An 18,877-nucleotide genomic window follows, 5' to 3' on the forward strand; every position below is an offset into this window, starting at 1 on the left:
TTAAAATCCAATTTGTTCATTTTCATCCCCGTTAATATACCGCTTTCTTTCCAATTGCTAAGTACTCTTGAGTCGGTCCAATTTATGTAAAAATTAAATTGAAATTCAGATAAATGCGATTCTGAATTATAAAATCAAATTGAAATTCAGATAAATGCGATTCTGAATTATAAAATCAAAGAGATCATTTCGACCCACGTTTCTTCTACTAGTCCCTCATGGGGGGTTCCTCCACGGTTTGCATTTCTTCTACTAGCCTCTCATGGGGAATTCCCTCCATGGTTTTACATTTGGGGTAGAAACCGTTTTTTATTTAGGGCAAGGAGGAATAATAGTGACTTTTATTCCGCGGGTATCTCTTTTGTTCTGGCCTGCCTCACCTTTTATGGCGGTTCCTGGTTGGGCTCATATCCACCCCTTCTTTCTCTTCACGGCAGAATGCAGACGGAGGAAAGGGGTCTCAATTTTTCTACTTGTTACAAAGCAAGTCCCCCCGGTAGTAGTGTGTCACCGCCGGCCCCTTTTTCGGGCCCCTCTTTGGGAGGGTCCCCTGTCAAGCATCGTCCATGGAGCAACACTATAAACATCGGCAAGCTCGCTTACCACCACCAGAATTACTACATTTTGAGACTTAGAAATCGGGGAATCAGTCCAAGATCACAGCAATGTCGCACAGAAGTACCTTTAAAATTGAAAACATATACAACGAGGACAAACAGAAACCAAAGATCAAGAATCTGAAGAATATTCCCGGAGTTGCAGAGGTTGATGTTGAGTTTGGATCGAGGACTGTAACCTTTACGCATGATCAAAGAATTACAGTCGACAGGCTAGGTGTGTATCTGATAACTATGAGTTTTTCTGGTTTAGTTTGCCTTTTGTATTCAAGGTGGCTTGTTGTTTTTTTAGGGGATCCTTCACCCATGCAATGGTGGTTTTTTTTGCTTTTGTTTTCTGGAGGATCTTAACCCTTTACCCTTTCCAAGGGCTTTATGTATTGGGTTTTTTCAGCTCTGTGTGAGACTGCTCTGAATTGGAGAGGGTACAATCAAAGATTGGGCTCTTGTATCCAGGGTAGTTTATTATTTTACAGAGGATCTTTCACCCAAAGTAATGGTGGGTTTTTGTTTTGTAGAGAATCCTTGACCCTAGCCAAGGCCTTTATGTATTGGGTTCCTTCAGCTTTGAGTAAGACTAAGACTGCTCCGAATTGGAGAGGGGAGGGTACAATCAAAGCTTGGACTTTTTAAGTTTAGTTTGTTTCTTGTATTCAGGGTATTTAACCCCTTTATAATATTTTTTTCAGAGGATTTTTTACCCCATCCAAGGCCTTTGAGCAAGATTGCGCTGAATTTGAGGATACAATACAAAGATCTGATATTTTTTTGGTTATTTTGGTTCTTATATCCAGGGTAATGTTATTGTTTTTAAGAGGATACTTCACCCCTTGTAATGGTGGTTTTTTTGTTTTGCAGAGGATCCTTGACCCCATCCAAGGCCTTCAAGGCCTTCATTTATTAGATCATTCAGCTCTGAATAAGACTGCTCTGATTTGGAGAGGGTACAGTCAAAGACTTGACTTTTTTCTTTAGTTTGGCTCTTATATTCAAAGTGGTTTATTGTTTTCTAGACGATCCTTCAATCTATGCGATGGTTATTTTCTGTTTTGTAGAGAATCCTTGATCCTATCCAAGGCCTTTATGTATTGGGTTCCTTCAACTTTGAGCAAGAGTGCTCTGAATTGGAGAGGATACAATCAAAGACTTGATGTTTATTTTTAGTTTGGCTCTTGTATCCAGGGCAGAGGATCCTTCACCCCTTTCAATAGTGGTTTTCTGTTTTGTAAGGAATCCTTCACACCATCCAAGGCCTTTTATGGTATTGGGTTCCTTCAGCTCTGAGCATGCTGCTCTGAATTGGAAAGTTACAGTCAAAGACTTAGACCCTATCCAAAGACTGGAGAGCTCAAGAATTATCTTATCCCTTTGGAGTGTAGAGTACAATCAATGACTTGACTCCATCGAATGCCTTTTTGCACTCTGAGTTCCCTCCGCCCTGAGCATGAGAGTTTCCCCTGACCCCATCCAAGGCCTATAGAGTTCCAAAGTTCCTTGGCTCTGAGCAAGGAACCCACTGAACTGTAGAGGTTACAATTTTGACCCATTGAAGATCTGCAGAGTTGCAGAATTCGCTTAGCTCTGAGCAGAGCAGGAACCCACTGGGCTGTAGAGGTTACAATTAATGACTTTATCCCATCCAATGCCTCTACATATAGTGAGTTCCCTCAGCTTTGAACAGGACTCTTCTGGACTGTAGAGGGTACAATTAAGGATCCCCACAGGCTGCTAAAAACCAAGCCTACCTGTGAGCTTGTTTACCACAGGTAACCAAGCCATTAGAGGGTTTATCATGTAGCCCACTTTACACTGACTGTGAAGGGTACCATCAGGATCCCCTTGAAAACCAACTGATAGGCTTCGCAAATACTTGCCATGATTGTGTGTTTATCATAGCTGGCTTAAACTTGCCTGTGTGAATGAAATTGCATATCCCTGTTTGGACTATTTAAAAGTATATAGGCTAGTTTGTTTGATATTTTGGGGACTTTTGACTCCATAATAACGAACAATCTATCAGCTTTGTAAATGGATGATCCCCTGCAGAACCAAATGGCCTGCAGTCCTTATCAGCCATTTAAGCTTTAAGACTGTAAAGGATATACCATGGAAGATCCACTGCAAAACCAAATGAGGCTAGGCTTTCTAAGGAATCCTGATGATTGTGAGGCTTTTTATGGCCCTGTGATATTTGTGAGTTTGTTCCTCATACCTGCCAATCCTACTTTTCTGAGAAATTTTATTGATGATTTGGTTTTTGAGTGACTTCCAGTTTGGGTTTTTGATTTTTTTTTAAATTCCAGATTATTTATGAGGGGTTGTCTGATTACCATTTACAAGTGAAAGGTACCTTCTGCAGTGTTCCTGGGAAAGTTCTAATGCCTCACCCTTGTGAGCATCACTTTTATGTAATTATTAGTATATTAGTAAGTGGACCGGTTTATGGAAGATGGGTTTTGTGAACAATGGTTTCTGATATGATATTTATAATAATTTGTTTTCTTGTGTTGGTTATGTGTGCTACAGAAAGAGAGCTGAGAGATCAAAACCTAAATCCCTCTCTCATCAGGCCAGCTCAATATTAACTGATGTAACAGATAGCACTCGAAGATATGGTAGGCCATTGTTATCAATCTTAGGACTCTAACAAGATTTTAATTGCTATATAATGTCTTTGTTTCTGGTTACCATTTCATGTTATGCTCAATCATTTGATTTGTGTTTATGTGCAGGGAGATTCTCTGATGATTGTGGCACCGGACTTGAAGCGTTTTTGTTAGGTAGTTTATATCACAGTAATAAAATAGAGCAGCTTCCTCTGCTGCTTCTTACCAATCAGACTCTTTCCTTTTCTTATTGTAATGTTACAGATCAGATTTTCTGAAACGATGGTTTCCATTGCATGGATAACTATTTGAAGCAGCACCAAAAGTTACTTTTTTGAGAAAAAAAATACACTCCTTTTGTTCAGGTTTTTTTTTTTTTTTATATTGAAAAACCAGAAAATATTATTCTAGTTCTATTTCTTCTTCAATTGAATCTGTTATAAGTATAGCACCTTCAAATGGACCTATTTAATGGATATTGGTTATCCTCCCAAATTGTTGTTGTGATCTCAATTTTTTAACAAATGTAAGCAATGCTTTAATAACACTATAAATATGTTGTGTAGATAAAATTTCAATTAAGATATAATCTTAATCAAAAACTTTCAAAGACATTTTCAAACTAAAAATATATATTAAGATATTATTATATTTTCATATTTCTATTAAATATTTTTTAATTTTTTATTAATTAAGATATAACTATATTTTAATTTTTATTAACACATGTTTTGCATACCTTCAGCGTAATTATAAAATTAAATCACAATTTAGATCATGAATCGAAATCAAATTAAAAATGACTTTACTATTGAGATATTGTATTTTAATGGGTTTTACTAAACTATTGAAATATGATTACTAAAAAAAACTATATTTGATGTGCTTTTCCTGTTACAAGAATATACACTTCTTTTAAAAGTCGATAATATTCACTCCTGAAACCGAAGCACGTACATTGGGCCAATATTCAACAATTGTATCACAAATGGGGGCGCCGTTTATTGTCGTCATGCGCATCACACTTTTAAGATAACTTGTCTTTTGATGGATGCGGCCCAACCAAAAACTATATTGTATTTGATGTGCATATGATTGATATTTACACTTTTACCGTAATGATCATTTTTTAAAAGGCTCGTGAATTAAACGTTAAAATATGCGTGGACTGATTGATGCATACGAACGAACAAGTATTGGCTTTCTAATATATTTTACTTAGAAATTATAATGCTTAAAATTTAATATTTATATTTTTTTTATTTCAGATTTATTTTAATTATAGTTTATGCAAAATAAAATTATAAGACATTTTTTAGTGAAATTTTTACTGATAATATTAATTTAATATAATTTTATAATTATATATTTTTTTAAAATAGTTTTGATATTGGATTTCTTATTTACCATACTAGTTTGGATGTGTGGGTGTGGAGTTGATCTCTAGTCATATTTATGTGTGCAAATCTGAAAATCATACTTTTAAAATTCAAAATTTAAATTTAAACTCTATAAATAATTTACCTAGTCATTACAAGTCTATTTAAGGCATTATAGATCATTCACAAGGCAAAAACATGAATACTTAATAGGTTCTTTAATCTACATATACTTAATAGGTTCTTTAATCTACATATACTTAATAGGTTCTTTAATCTACATAAATTCTAATAGAGTAACACAGTATAAAACTAACATTTTAAAAAGAATGAGATAAAGAATAGAAAAGAAATAAGAATAAGAAAACAAAAAAATATAGAACATTGTATAACCTAAGAAAGTATTTTTTAGGACAAAATTTGGTTTCCACAATCCATGTATGCAAACAGTTGGCCCAAAATAACATCCACTAAGCCAAAGTAGTCTAAGAACAACACACCCAAAAACAAGATACCAAAGCCTTATACAATTGGTAACCTCGTCTTGATCAATAAAGTTGCTTTCTTTTTGTTCAGCTTTGTTTCCTCGAACAATGTGCTTAAATTGCCAAACTTCATAATATTCTCAAAGCTTGTATATTAGACATTCCATGATTAAAAGACATTTTATATCTACCACTCCCATGTTGCAAAGTAGACATACTCTACTTTCCACAACTCTTTAGGTATCATCCATCTTGTTTCACACCTTAAATGACAAGAAATAGTTCTTAATTGAGTTATCAACATTTTTTTCTTTTCATTTAATATTCACTCCTATGTAGGCTTTTTGCTCATGATCTCCCATGGGGTTAAATTCATCATTATAGTAAGGTTTTTTAAGTCTATTTTTTTTGGTCTATATGTCATTCCTAAATTTTTCCCTCACAAACTTTTTTATTTCTTCAATGATATTTGGACATTAATGCACCTCCCATTTCTTCATCCATTTATCATTTTGTTTCATCCATGTGTTCTTCCTTCTAGTTAACTCTTCCTCCATAATCATCTTAGGCCAATAGTGTGTGTTTTCATTATTTTTTGTCTTCTTTAAGTAACTTAATAGTCAAACCATTGTTAATGCTTCCAAAGGGAATGTGCTTGTTTCTACCAATAGAATCTCATATGGAACAACAATTTTAATTTAGAGACTATTTATGCTTAGATGTTTTTGGATTCTATCTACTTGCCTTAATTTTACATTTGACATGTTGTTGTCCAAATCTCACATCCATATAGGATCATCAGAATGACAAGTAAATCAAAAAATGTTCTCTTGGTTTTCTAATCCCATAGTTTTGCATTCCTACTTCTATTTTGTAGGGAATATAACACTTTCCATCCTCCTTGAGTAATTTTTGCTCCAACATGTTTCCAAAATAAGCTTTGTCGAGAAAATTGATCCTAAGATATTTGCCTTTAAAAAGAAAGTTATTTTGTTTCTTTTTGTGTTTGCAAAGATATCATCACTTTGGTTTTGCTAATGCTCACTTGCATCCTAACTTCCTAACAAAAGGCTTCAAGTGTTTTAAAGTGTTCCCTTAGAGCATGAGCCATTATAGCAATTAATATGAAATCATCCACATATGGGAGTATCTTTATCACATATTTAGCCAACTAAACTCCCTCTCCACTAACTTTGTTTAACCATTCTTCTAATCTATTAATGTATAGCCCAAACAAAGTTGATGAAAGCAAGCACTCTTGTTTGACACCAATATTGCTACCAAAACACTAGCATTCCACCTTTAGTTATGATTTTAGTCTTGACCTTCTAATAGAGCTTGTGTACTACAACTCTAAGCACATTTGGAGCTCCCAATTCCTCCATTTAATTCAATAGTTCATCACATGGTACCAACAAAAGGCCTCACCACCTTGGGTATTCCATACTTTTTCAACCAAGATCCTGAGGGTAACACCCGTTAAAATAACCGGTGGACAATTGAGAACGGGGGGTGAATCAGTTGTCAACAGATTATATTAATCAAACCACTTTATAACCTTTAACCAAAGCACATAAACATGAATGTTGGAATAAAAAAAATAGATACCGGTAAGCAATAAAACTTAAGAATGAAACAGAGAATTAGCACAATGCAACCATACCACATAACACCATGATTTTTATGTGGAAAACCTGATAAAGGGAAAAATCGCGATGGGAAGCCTACCCACAGTCAGATAATACTTTTGCAGAAAGTATGTGATACAATAAGGGGCCCACACATGCAGGAAGGCACACTGACTACAGAGAGGTTATGACCACCTCAATATAATTGGACAACAATCCAGAATAGTCCCGGTTAAGCTCAATACTGGAAGCCTTTGACCTCTTACATAAACCCAATTCGATCACCTATGATTGACCAAATCTCCTTCACATATGATATTTCATTACACAACCACAACCATCACATTCCCATGATCTACAATGAGATCTTACATCAATTTATACAAACCCTAAGGCCTAAACCAATTAGGTCGACCACCTAAAAGATATTACAATAAGATCATTACATATATCCAAATTACAATGATATGCCATATTGGCTTTAGACCAAAACAACATTAACCAATCCATGAATAATCCCGGTAACGTGTAGAGAACACGTTACATGATACCAATCCATAACCTGGATAGGTATCAGACCTAATATGGGTCCACCATGCCAAAGCGATGTCTCCATTCAGTCAAGGCACAAACAAAGATCATCTTCTGCATCCTGAATTCCATCTAGAAGCCGCACCAACACCACTTATGCATCCTGTCAAAGATTCTCAGTAAAAGCTTTGCCGGTAAAACCTTAAACCCTTATCGGTATAGGCTTACTAGAGTGTATGATAGCACCCGATCACCAAGTTGATACCAACTAACCAAAACATACTCCAGAAACATGTAACACATCAAACCAAACATATTCCATTTATCCTAACATGTCGGTAGTGTCCAACTGATAGTCCCTTCTGCTGCTAACACTAGATCTTATGTCGGTAATGAAAACTTGTCTGTCAGTAAACAATCATAACAGCTAGTGTTGACATCAATGCAACACATAATCAATTCCTTCATATTGCCAACAATCTCCCCCTTTGGCATTGATGGAAATACTAGATGTGAAAAAGAAAACATCTAAGTGCCAAGAAATGCCAAAAATTTCTCATAGAAGATATAACAATGAAAAATTGAAAAATCCCAACAACTCCCCCTGAGGAGTGCAGACCAATCTGAATCTCTCCCATATGACATTATTTTTCACAATATATATCTCTCCCCCTTTGACATCAATGCGAAAGATATGACATAGATATAAAAAATTTGTGAATCTCAAAGCTGACTACTCCCCCTGAGTAGTAGCACCACTACATCAATCCAGAGCAAAGGATAATGCTGATGATGCATGCCAAACTGATGCACTACTCCATTAGTTAAGTTTCTTTCAGAGGGGTAGATACCCCTAACCTGTCTCTCAAATACTAAAATGATTCCTTAGACATTGATTTAGTGAATATATCTACAATCTGTTCTTTGGTGTTCACGTAAACCAATTTGACTTCCTTTTCTTCCACCTTGTCCTTGAGAAAGTTATATTTTATTGATATGTGCTTAGTCTTAGAGTGAAATACCGGATTCTTATACATGTCAATAGCTGCAGAGTTATCATAATATATAACTACTAGTTCACTACAATTTACCTTGATATCCTTCAACATTTGCTTCATCCACAAGACTTGTGTACAATTAGTTGTTGTTGCAACATATTCAACTTTTGCTGTAGATAAAGAAATGCATGACCGTTTTTTGCTCCACCATAAGTGCTCTTTCTGTCATCAGTATCTCCTACCCAATCTGAATCTGTATATGCACATAAAGTGAAGTTATCATCTCTAGAATACCATAAGCCATATTTTGGTGTTCCTTGCGAATACCAGAATATCCTCTTTACTGCACATTCATGATTTTCTATAGGATTACTTTGATATCTTGAAATAATACTTACTGCATTCATAATATCAGGTCTAGTCCGAGTTAGATATAACAAGTCACCAATCATAGACTTATAACTTGTCAAATTTATCGATGCAGATGTGTCTTTCATAGATAATTTCTCACTTGTCACCATAGGAGTACTTACCAGTTTTGAATTATCCATACCAAACTTCTTCAACAATTCCTTAGATACTTAGTTTGACAGTCAGTCTGAGTAATCTGCAAACCTAAGAAAAATCTCATTTCACCAATCATGGACATTTCAAATTCATCCTTCATGTTATTAGATAATTCCATGCACAATTTATGTTCACCTCCAAAAATGATATCATCAATAAATACTTCAATAATCAGAATATCATCATCAGTGATTTTGTAATATAAATTATTGTCAACACTACCCTTAGTAAAACAAAGCTTCAAAAGATATTTATCCAACCTTGCATACCAAGCTCTAGGAGCCTGTTTCAATCCATATAATGCTTTCCTTAACCTGTAAACCATATCTTTATCATCTATCGGTGAAAATCCATCAGGTTGCTCAATGTATACTTCTTCCTCAAGCTCACCATTAAAAAATGCACATTTAACATCCATTTGATAGACCTTATAGTTCTTATATGCTGCATAGGCAAGAAATAGTCTAACAGCTTCAATTCTAGCTACAGGTGCAAATGTCTCACCATAATCAATTCCTTCCATTTGAGAATATCCTTTACAAACCAATCTAGCCTTGTTCCTTACAACTTGACCATCCTCATTTAGTTTATTTCTAAAAACCCATTTAGTTCCAATAACATTCTTATTTTTAGGCCAGGGAACTAAAGTCCAAGTGTTATTCTTCTCTATCTGATCTAATTCATCTTCCATAGCCTTTAACCAATATTTATATTTACGAGCTTCAATAACAAACCCCTGATTAGCATTTCTTTAGAAGAGGAGACTTCAGACGACTCTGAGGAGGAGTACCCTCAAGGGCGGCTGAAGAAGAGGACTAAAGTTCACACCCAGGCCAGAAAATGGCACAAGAAGAAAGAGGAGACTGTTAAGGAATCGGAAGCTCAAAAGCAGGTTAGGGACCTAGATAACGACCAGAATCCAGAAAAGGAGACATTGGAAGAGGCTCTTAGGGCTATTGACACCACCACCCTGCACACCCCTAAAGTGGAAATGGCTACCCTTGAAAAAGTTGACCACCCACCTAATCCTCCCCCCGAGGGTTTGCATGTTTTTATGGAAACTATCGAGTGGCTCAACAATGGTTACAAGAAAGTTGTGGACGAAAATAAAAAACTCTGTAACAGAATCCTGATCCTGGAAACCATCAATACAGGGGAAGGGAAAACCATGGCGAACTTCATTGAGGACCTAAAAAGTACCATCGCCAAAGCTAAAGACATAAGAGATGCTTTCAATCCCAAGTTCAAAAAAATCAAGAAGGATTTGCTGGAAAGAAAGAATCTTGCTGACACTAACGACCACATTCTCACGGACACTGTTAGAAAAATTGGTAAAATAGAGGAGTGTCTGAAGAGCATTTCTGAACAGAGCCTCAACATCTTGAAGATTTCAGCCAACAACACCAACACTCTCATTAGCAAGCTGGATGATGATAAGGAAATTCTGGACATTGACCCGGAAACGGAATGAACAGGGGAAGTTCAAGGTCCCAGAACCCGTAACAGAGGCAAAAAGAAGGACAAAAAACCAAACAAGGATCCGGAAGACCTTAAAGCTATCGGGGCTACTTACGACGAGCTGGTGATGAAGGCGGAGGACTTGTTGAAGAAAATTACTGTGTAGTGCCCTCTCAATTTCTTTGCTATTGTTTGTTTTTCTATCCTTTCGGTTTATTGTCTTTTTGCCAGTCTTTTTGTATGCGGTTCTTAAGCACTGTTGGTGTCTTATCTTAATTTCTTTTGTTAAAGGTTTTGGGTCCTGAAAAACTGCTTTTTTAATTAATCAGAACAAATGTCAATTCAACTTGAGAAATAAGACATACCTCTTCATTTGCCAATCTTTTTCTTGTCATAACTCTCTTGTTCCTATCTCCAATGATTTGATCTTCAGAATGATTTAATCTTGTTGGTATTTCAATAGAAGGAGATTATTGATACAACTGAAGAAGGATGATAACTATCTTTATAACATTATTTTGTCATTGATGTCAAGAAATTGATATTTTGATTCAGTATGATGTTGCCATATCTTGAGAAGATTGATTTGAAGAGAATTAAGATGTCGGTAAAAGACATAGAAAGAATGTGATGAATAAGGGGAGAAATAAGTTATTCAATGGGCAACTATTACCGAGTTAGACAATGATGAGATCATGATGTTTAGATTGTTTTGATATCCTACATATGTTGTTGATTGTAAGGTTAATACTATACTATGTCACCGAGCAAAGAACCTGGTCGGTAAACCCTAAGGAACCTAGTCGATAAACCCTAAGGTTATCGATATTGGTTAATGAAGGCGGAATGTCTACTGAGTGAAGTTTAGTATTTACCGAGTTGCAACCGAGTTATGATAGACAACATTGAAGGAATGAAAGCATTATTTAATGAAGGAAGCTGATTAGCTAGAGTTGGTTAAATGATTGATATGACGTGCAAGAAATTTGTTAAGGATCTACGACTTTGAAAATTTAGGAACTAGATCTACAGCACAGATTGAACCGCTTAACCTAGCACAAGTTCCAAGAATGGAATGCAACTTCCTAGGCGAAGTAAAACATTTTTCAAATTGAAGGATACATTAAACCTAGTCAAGATTGAAGATCTGATGGCTATGATTGATTATGGGAAATGTGATCAAGGAGATTCAACGGTTAGAAAATTGTTTATAAATAAGAAATTATTGATGAACAATGCATGCGAGCAAGTGTAAGCACATGGATGCTACATAGTGATTACCGAGCATAGAAGCTTGAAGACCTGTTTGAATAATAGAGTAGGGAGCCCAGCAGAGGGACAAGATAAGTCCTATGACTAGACAGTGTTGAGCAAATAAGAATCTGCTTTAGCATTTTAGATGTGAAGTTGCAGATATATTTTTATTACTGTTATTTTGTAAAGTGATAGAAAATCTCTTAACCGAGTGGACCTAACAGTCTTATTTGTAAATCCTCTAGCAAGGTAACATTCTAATTGAGTGTTTGAAATCCTTTGACAAGGTCACTTCTAAAAAAGTGAAGATCCTAACAGATCTGAGGGAAATCCTTTAACCGGGTCACATCTAGCAATGTGTTTGTAATCTTTAACAGGATTTGCTTTTAACCGAGCATACTCTACAAGAGTATATTTCTTAGTGGGTCCGAAATCCCACAGTGGTTTTTCCCTATTTGGGTTTCCATGTTAAATCTGGTGTTATATGTGTTATGATGATTATGTGTTTATGAGTTAGCATGTTTAGCAGGTTTTGGTTATATTGCTGAAGTATAAGTTACCGAGGATGAATCTATTGATTTTATGGAAGATTAAGTTTGTATGATTCACCCCCCCTCTCATCTTGTTAGCTATTGGCATCAGAACTTTAGAATTGGTATCAGAGCATTGGACTCCAGAAGAAAAGTTTGAAGGTACTTGAGTTAAGATCCGAAGATGTATAAGAGGGATGCCCCAAAGCTGAACAAGTCAAGTTTTTCCACATGGCAGAAAAGGATGAAGCTGCACCTATGGAGAATATGCTACATACTATCTGGAGAATGATTATGTTGCACTGATCACCTACCCGATGACTATGGAAGAGATAAGGGTGAAGGAAGAACACACTCAAGCAATGATTGAAATATCATCAGCATTGACCGACTCAGAGTTTAATGATCTAGAAGGTTGTATTGATACAAAGGCAATGTGGTCTAAGCTTATATCTGTTTATGGTTGTGATGAACATATACAAAGAGCAAAAGTGGACAGTTTAAGAGGACAACTTGAATCTATGAGGATAAATGAAAGAGAGAACATAACCTAGTATAGTACAAGACTAAAGGAAATTGTCAATCAAATCAAAGGAGTAGGAGGAACTATTGAAGAGAAGGACGTCACAAGTAAGTTATTGAGAACCCTTCTACCTGCTTATGCAATCCGAGTCTTTGCAATCAATGAATTGAGGTCTGTACCTAACATGCCAGTTTCTTTAGATGCTACTATCGGTAAGCTACATGCATTTGAGTTAAGTAATTTTGATAATAGTGGGTCTTCGGTAAATAAAGTTGAATATGCATTCAGTTCTTTTCATCTTGGTGAAACTAATGATTACAATGATAGAATGAGTAAGTATTGTGAAGGGAATCACAGTGGAGCAAGTGAAAGATTTTGTAAGAACATGGAAGAAGTGCACAAACTGTATGAGGAAATCAAAAAGCAAGAAGAGTTTGAAGCATTGTTGGCCAAGAGGTTACCGAGAGGCAAAGGTAAGTATAAAGGAAAGCTACCTTTGAAATGTTTCAATTGTGATAAAATAGGACATATGGCCTCTAACTGCCCTGACAAAGAATCTAGTGAAAAGAGAGAATACCGAGATGACAAACAGAAAGACAATCACTATAGAGGATACCGAGATTTCAAAAGGAGAGATAGAAAACCATGCCTAATTGCCGATGAGGAATCCAATGATGATAAATCTGATGAAATAGACACAAAGGAAGTTGTTTATGTGGCTATTAAGGATGGATCAGATGAAGAAAGGTATGAAGAAAAATCCTTAATATCTCACATAAATAATAATGATTCTTGGATCATAGATAGTGGATGCTCACATCACATGACAGGTGATAAACACAAATTTGTTAAATTAGAATATTATGATGGAGGCTATGTAAGATTTGGTAATGATGCACCATGTCTGGTAAAAGGTAAAGGCTCTATCATACTTCTTGACAATGCAAAATATGATGATGTTTATTGGGTTGAAGGTTTGAAATACAATTTGTTGAGTGTAGCACAACTCAACAACACAAGTTACCGAATAGAATTTTAGAAAGGAATTGTCAAAGTTCATGACAAGCATGGAAAATTAGTAGCTACCGGGACTCAAACAAAAGGTAACACATTTCACCTTGACTCAACTCAGAACAAGTGTCTTTATGCAAAGATAGATGATACCTGGTTATGGCATAAGAGGTTTTGTCATGTAAATTTTGATAATCTGATCAAAATAAGTAAGAAGCACCGAGTAAGAGGTCTACCGAGTTTGGAGAAACCCGAGAATGCTATATGCAGAGGATGTCAAATGGGTAAGATGACAAGATCAAGATTTACAAGTACGACCTACACTTCTAAGGGAATTTTAGATCTTGTGCATACTAATCTTTGTGGTCCTATGAAAGTTTAGAGTTATTATGGTGATAAATATTTCATATTATTTGTGGATGATTATTCAAGGATGATGTCAGTTATGTTTTTAAAAGAAAAATCAGAAGCCTTTCAAATGTTTAAATGGTACAAGGCAAGAGTTGAAAATGAAACAGGAAGACAACTGAAATGTCTTAGATCTGATAGAGGAGGAGAGTTCACCTTTGATGAATTTAACTTATTCTACAATGATCATGGTATAAAAAGACAAGTCTCTGCATCGAGAACTCCACAACAAAATGGGATAGCTGAGAGAAGAAATAGATCTATTGTGGATTGTGCTAGAACCTTGATGATTGAAAAGAGAGTGCCACAAGAATTTTGGAGAGAAGCAATAAGCACTGCTATTTACACCCTGAACCGAGTACAACTAAAGAAAGGAACTTTGAAGACACCATATGAAATCTGGTATGACAAGAAACCTAATGTAAGTTACTTTAAAATCTTTGGAAGTAGATGCTATGTACACAAAGATGACAAAAATGGAAAGTTTGATCAGAAAAGTGAAGAAGGAACATTTCTAGGTTATTCTTCTAAAAGAAAAGCATTTAAATGTCTGATCAAATCATCTAACAAAATAGTAGAAAGTGCAAATGTGAAAATTGATGAATTTGCAAAAAGAAATGATGAAGGAAATTCCAAGGAACTAGAAGATTATGAAGAATTTGTCTATGTTCAACTAACAAGTCCTACCGAGAGAGTTACTGAAGAAAATGAAGAGAATATCCAGTTACTGAGTAATGAAGAAGATCATACCGAGCCTACCAAGCCTATATTAGCCAAATATGTCAGAAGGAATAATGCATCAAGTCAAATTATAGAAAATAAGGATGATCCAGTGATGACAAGGAACAAACTGAGAGAGAACACATGTCTGATATCTGAATTTGAATCGAGAATAGTAAAAGAGGCATTTAATAGTGAAGATTGGGTAAATGCTATGACAGAAGAGATTGATCAAATCAAGAAGAATGACACATGGACATTGGTCCCAAGACCGAAGGACAAAAATGTAATCGGTACAAAGAGGATTTTCAGAAACAAGCTAAATGAAAAAGGTGAGGTCATTCGAAATAAAGCAAGACTAGTTTGCAAAGGATATGTTCAAGAAGAAGGAATAGATTATGGCGAGACCTTTGCACCTATGGCTAGACTTGAAGGAGTAAGAACATTGTTGGCATATGTTGCTTTCAAAAATTTCAAGGTATATCAAATGGATGTCAAATCTGCATTTTTGAATGGTATACTAGAAGAAGAAGTTTATATTGAACAACCTGAAGGATTTGTTGAAGACAAGAATAAAGATCAGGTATGTAAATTGAACAAAGCTTTATATGGTCTAAAACAAGCACCTAGAGCATGGTATGAGAGATTGCACTCTTACTTAATCAAGATTGGTTTTATAAGAACAAGTGAAAACAACAATATGTACATGAAGAATGATGAAGACAATGGAATACTGATCTCAGCCATATTTGTTGATGACATTATATTTTGTGGAAATGATTCTCTATGCAAAAACTTTGGTAATGAAATGTGCAAAGAATTTGAGATGTCACTAATTAGTGAAATAAAGTATTTTATAGGTTTACAGATACTGCAAATGAAAGATGAGATTTTCATTACTCAATCCAAGTACATAAAGGAAATCTTGAAGAAATTTGGAATGGAGGATTCAAAACCAGTAAGTACTCCTATGACTACCAACTGTAAACTATCAAAGAATGATGAATCTCCATCTGTTGATGAGACACTTTACCGATCCATGATTGGAAAGTTACAATATGTTGTGCATAGTAGACCGGATATAGCACATACAGTAGGTATTGTTGCAAGATTCTCTGCAGATCCCAAAGAAACTCATATGACATCAATCAAGAGAATTTTCAGATACCTGAGAGGCACTGAAGATTATGGCTTAGTATATGAAAAGAGAAATGATTTTGATTTAAAAGTTTATATTGATGCTGATTGGGCAGGCAACATTGATGACAGGAAAAGCACAAGTTGAGGAGCTTTCTTTTTAGGAGAAAGACTAGTAAGTTGGCTTAGCAAGAAACAAGGATGTATTTCATAGTCAACAACAAAAGCTGAATATGTTGTTGCAGCATTGAATTGCACTAATATAGCATGGATAAAACAACTATTGGAAGGTATAAATGAAAAGATTACCGAGCCAGTAACTATATTCTGTGATAATACGAGTGCCATTAACATTTCAAAGAATCTGGTAATGCACTCTAAGACAAAACATATTTCTATCAAGTATCATTATCTCAGAGAAGAAGTTCAAGAAAAGAAAGTTGTGCTGGAATATGTTAGCACAAAGGAGCAAATTGCAGACATCTTCACAAAGCCACTACCAAGAGACACTTTTGAATATCTCCGAAGCAAGTTAGGGGTCCTACCCCTATCTTCTACTCACTGACAGAGTTCGGTGAAAGCATCAATTCGATGAATCTATAAAATATTATGTGTGGATTGATGCTTATTTACACACTTTAGGAAGTTTTCTAAAGGTGTGCAGGAACGTGAACATGGAACAAGATACAGGAAATAGTATTGAAGGAAAGATTTCTCTGATCGAGTTTTAGATGTTACATTTGCATGTGTAACTCAGCAAAAGAAAGCACTTCACAACAAAAGAGTTCATGATTTATTTCTTTTACTTTTTGGCATTGTTGTCAAAGGGGGAGAAGACTAAATGGTAAACTAAATGGTAAAGCCCTAAATGAAGAAGATAATAGAAGACTAATGATAGGGGGAGAAGATTACTAAAAAAGGGAGAAGACTAAATGCAAGATCAAAGAAAGAGGGAGAAAGCCTAGAAGACTTCAAAAGAAGAAAATAGCTCAAGGATAACAGGAGAAGTCTCCACAACAATCTAAATCTGAATCAATTTGAATATCTTGTTGGTATTACCATTTAAAAGTTGGTATTGCCATCAATGCCCAAAGGGGGAGATTGTTGGCATTTCAATAGAAGGAGATTATTGATATAACTGAAGAAGGATGATAACTATCTTTATAACATTATTTTGTCATTGATGTCAAGAAATTGATATTTTGATTCAATATGGTGTTGCCATATCTTGAGAAGATTGATTTGAAGAGAATTAAGATGTCGGTAAAAGATATAGAAAGAATGTGATGAATAAGAGGAGAAATAAGTTATTCAATGGGCAACTATTACTGAGTTAGACAATGATGAGATCATGATGTTTAGATTGTTTTGATATCCTACATATGTTGTTGATTGTAAGGTTAATACTATACTATGTCACCGAGCAAAGAACCTAGTCGGTAAACCCTAAAGAACCTAGTCGGTAAACCCTAAGGTTATCGATATCGGTTAATGAAGGCATAATGTCTACCGAGTGAAGTTTAGTATTTACCGAGTTGCAACCAAGTTATGACAGACATCATTGAAGGAATGAAAGCGTTATTTAATGAAAGAAGCTGATTAGCTGGAGTTGATTAAATGATTGATATGACGTGCAAGAAAGTTGTTAAGGATCTACGACTTTGAAAATTCAGGAGCTAGATCTATAGCACAGATTGAACCGCTTAACATAGCATAAGTTCCAAGAATGGAATGCAATTTCCTAGGCGAAGTAAAACGTTATTTAGAATCGAAGGATACATTGAACCTAGTCAAGATTGAAGATCTAATGGCTATGATTGATTATGGGAAATGTGATCAAGGAGATTCAGCGGTTAGCAAATTGTTTATAAATAAGAAATTATTGATGAACAATGCATGTGGGCAAGTGTAAGCACAGGGATGCTACATAATGATTACCAAGCACAAAAGCTTGAAGACTTATTTGAATAACAGAGTAGGGAGCCCAACAGAGGGACAAGATAAGTCCTATGAATTTGCTTTAGCATTTTAGATGTGAAGTTGCAGATATATTTTTATTACTGTTATTTTGTAAAGTGATAGAAAATCTCTTAACCGAGTGGACCTAATAGTCTTATTTGTAAATCCTCTAGCAAGGTAACATTCTAATTGAGTGTTTGAAATCCTTTGACAAGGTCACTTCTAACAAAGTGAAGATCCTAACAGATCTGAGGGAAATCCTTTAACTGGGTCACATCTAGCAATGTGTTTGTAATCTTTAATAGGATTTGCTTTTAACCAAGCATACTCTAGAAGAGTATATTTCTTAGTGGGTCTGAAATCCCACAATAGTTTTTCCTTATTTGGGTTTCCACATTAAATCTGGTGTTAAATGTGTTATGATGATTATGTGTTTATGAGTTAGCATGTTTACTAGTTTTTGGTTATATTGCTGAAGTATAAGTTACCGAGGTTGAATCTATTGATTTTATGGAAGATTAAGTTTGTATGATTCACCCCCCTCTCTCATCTTGTTAGCTATTGGCATCAAAACTATACAAATCTTACATACCTTGGTGTCTTCTGAACTTTAGATTCTTTGATTTGATCATCAGTCACAGTTGAATTTTCTGATTGTGCCAATGTAACTATCTCAATGTCTTTTACCAATTGAGGCATTGCTAGTTCAGTTATGATTATTTCCACTGTAGGTTCTATGTCATATGATATAGATTGATCTTTGTATTGCTCATCCACTTTTACATGTGTGCTCTCCACAATTTTCTGCAATCTTTTGTTATAACATCTATATGTTTTTCTCTTAATTGAATATCCAAGAAATATCCCTTCATCACATCTAGGATCAAACTTCCCAATTGAATCTTTCCTTTTGATATAACATTTACTTCCAAAATTTTTGAAATATTTAAGAGTGGATGTCTGTCCAAACCATAATTCATAAGGAGTCTTACCGGTTTCACCTTTGATATGAACTCTGTTGAATGTGTAGATTGTTGTACTTATTGCTTCTCTCTAGTAGATGTGA

General features: G+C 35.2%; 1 long non-coding RNA gene across 1 annotated transcript; it reads left to right on the forward strand.

Annotated features, from left to right (window-relative positions):
* Nucleotides 1-215: 215 nt before the first annotated feature.
* LOC131859470 (uncharacterized) lies at nucleotides 216-3,591 on the forward strand. Its single transcript, XR_009359169.1, has 3 exons — nucleotides 216-834; nucleotides 3,144-3,232; nucleotides 3,350-3,591. It is a non-coding gene; the product is annotated as an uncharacterized LOC131859470 (long non-coding RNA).
* The last annotated feature ends 15,286 nt before the right edge of the window (nucleotides 3,592-18,877 follow it).

This window comes from Cryptomeria japonica, chromosome 10 (assembly GCF_030272615.1).
Source record: "Cryptomeria japonica chromosome 10, Sugi_1.0, whole genome shotgun sequence".
In the NCBI taxonomy this organism is placed as follows: domain Eukaryota; kingdom Viridiplantae; phylum Streptophyta; class Pinopsida; order Cupressales; family Cupressaceae; genus Cryptomeria; species Cryptomeria japonica.